Below are 2,805 nucleotides of genomic sequence, written 5' to 3' on the forward strand. Positions count from 1 at the left end.
ATTTATTTTTGTCTCTTTCTAAATTGTTGATTTCATTTCTTTTTTTAATTCCTTATTGTTTTTTTAAATTGATTAAATGTTATTATAATTATTTTTTAATATAAATAAAGAGTAATAATTTGAAGATGAAAATAAATATACGTTAAATAAATATTTTATCGTACAATAAAAAAGAATTAGGTTTTACATTTTAAACATTAAAAAAATATATATATTATGTAAATTTTAATTATATTTTTTTTTTAAATATGTTATTGACGCCATCTAGCGAGAAATTAAATTATATTTGTTTAAATTCACATTTTAATTGACAATTAAATACAATAAATAATGTAAATAATAAATTATCATATATTGTTTAATTCAATAATTTCGTATTAAGTAATTAAATTTCATCTTACTCTAAATTCAATAATCTCATAATAATTACGAATCCAACCATTTAAAACTATAAACTTGGATAAAATACTTGCGATTATATAAAAACGAAAATTATGATGTAATCACTTACTTGGCGCAGAGGTAACCGTGATCACGAAGACGGTTCCTCTAGCTAGAGGCTTCACCATTGCACTACAGGTTTTGCTGATAGCTATGGCTACTCCAAATGTGGGTACGCCAAGCGCAAAATTTATGGGTTTAGCGGACCGCGTACGCGCGGTCCCAATATATTTAATTAATTTATATTTCGTTTCTGAGAAGGGTTAATCAAGATTCAGATTTTTAATCAAATTTGATGAAAAAATTCTATTCAATAATTTTTTGGGATTAAAAATCGTGTAAAATTCGAAATTAGGCGTTTTCCGCTAACCAACAGAATACCAGATAATTTTTTTTAAAAATCTACATTTTTGTTGATCATCAAAGATTTTGGCGAAAAAAAATCTTCACATGTTTATTGAAGATTTTTTTGTACTCTAATTAAATATGTGGGGCAAAACAAAAACGGACTATTGTGAAATCAATACATTTCCATTAAACGTATTTGGATTTAAGCATGTCCCCTTGAAAAATTTATCGCATTTGGGCTCTCCCATTGGCGAGGAGTCAGTAAATTCTTTTTTTAGCGATATGGACGATATATTGAAAATTTAAAGTATTCTTCCCTGTCCTGGGCTCACAAGGCCTTTTTTTAATTAGTAATTTCTTCAAAATCCCTTGCGCCCTACGATCGAGCCCATTATTTTTAGAGAGGGTGCATCTAGTAAGATTCGAAACCAGAATAAGAGTAATTCTTAGTGACTGCTTAAATATCAAGTTTTCAGACATTGTTTGGCATCAAGCCACACTTCCTTCCAAAATGGCGGACTGGGTATAAGACCCCCACTATCGATCTCAATATGTGCGTTCATTGCTAGTCACCTTCAGGCACATAAATTAATTGACCAACATCTATCAGTTCATGATCCCTTTTTGAATACAGCTAGAACGGAGTGGGCAAAATCCATCGCAACCACAACAATATTTCCGATCTTTGTAAAACAGAAGTGGAATCTACCACTTGTGAAAAACTCCGTTGATTATTCTATTCCGAGTCTTTCATCTTTGGCTAGGACCACATACATTGAACTTATCAAGGATCGGGGATATGAAGTTATATATGTCATTTTGGATCACGAGCTCGGCTATCCTTTATATAACAGGCTCAAAATTCCTTTTACATTACCATACAAATGCAGCAAATGTCATACTGCTGATGAAAATATGTCGCTTCATCCTTTACATTGCAATCGTAATCCCGGTCGGCAAACCCGGATGCAATCAAATCATATCTCTTGCACTTATGCCAGCTGGTTTTTCTACCTCATTGGAGCCTTCTGGTCTCTTTCCCGATGGTAGGCGTCCTGATGGAGTTGCACGAATTCCCTGGTCAGATGGAAAGTTTCGAATATGAGATTTTCCTCCCCTTCCAATTTTAACAAGGACTCTCTGAACAGAGCTCAAAATTTTAATATCACCAAATACAGCACTGATTATTCTAATTACATATTCCTACCAATCATATGCTCCACTTCAACAACATATGGTAATTTGGCTAAAAAAAATTTTAAAGACGTTAGTCGCATCAGGAACAAATTCTGGGAAACCTCGCGAGGGCTTTACTTAAGACAGAGGATCGCAATAGCTATTCTTAAGGCTAATTATGTTTGTTTTATGAACTCGATCTCTCCCGATGATTAGAGGAAGGATTTTGAATAATTGTGCTGGTTTCGTTTTTATTAATTTTGTATTTTACATTATTTTATTATTTATGCTCAATATTGTCTTTTTGTTATTATGATTTTTTTTTTCTAATTCGTAATCATTTACTAACTATTTATTTTCATTATATTATTACCAGTTGAAAAAAAATAAAATATTGTAATGATATTTATAATTTGATATTTTCTCTATTATAATGAATGAATCCTTTGGAAATTAAATATTTTATAAAAATTCAATAATATATTTATTAAAATATGCTGAATATATACTTTTTATTATTATTGTTTTAGAAAATGAATCATAAAAATAGAAATTATGAAAAGAAAACATATAAAATACAAAATGTGAAATATTATCTAAATCTATGAAATTATAATAAAAATATAAGTGTAGGCTTCCCAAATGAAGTTCCCCTTAAATTTTTATTTAAGTAGCAATAGATAGGCATGGCATTTATTCATAAAAAACTATTTGGATTGGTATATCTCTAATCGAATGTCTAATATAGGATCTCAAACTGAAACAAAAGGATAATTATTTGTATAAGCAATAAGCTTTTATGGGATTATAAAGTAAACAGGGTTATACAAAAAAATTGTA

At 29.7% G+C, this 2,805-nt stretch overlaps 1 non-coding gene across 1 annotated transcript; it reads left to right on the forward strand.

The window, feature by feature from the left end:
* The first annotated feature begins 503 nt into the window (after positions 1-503).
* Positions 504-668, forward strand: LOC135929217 (U1 spliceosomal RNA). Its single transcript, XR_010572524.1, has one exon. It is a non-coding gene; the product is annotated as a U1 spliceosomal RNA (small nuclear RNA).
* Positions 669-2,805: the final 2,137 nt, after the last annotated feature.

Source organism: Gordionus sp. m RMFG-2023, chromosome 4 (genome assembly GCF_954871325.1).
Source record: "Gordionus sp. m RMFG-2023 chromosome 4, tfGorSpeb1-WG-v2, whole genome shotgun sequence".
Classification (NCBI taxonomy): Eukaryota; Metazoa; Nematomorpha; class Gordioida; order Chordodea; family Parachordodidae; genus Gordionus; species Gordionus sp. m RMFG-2023.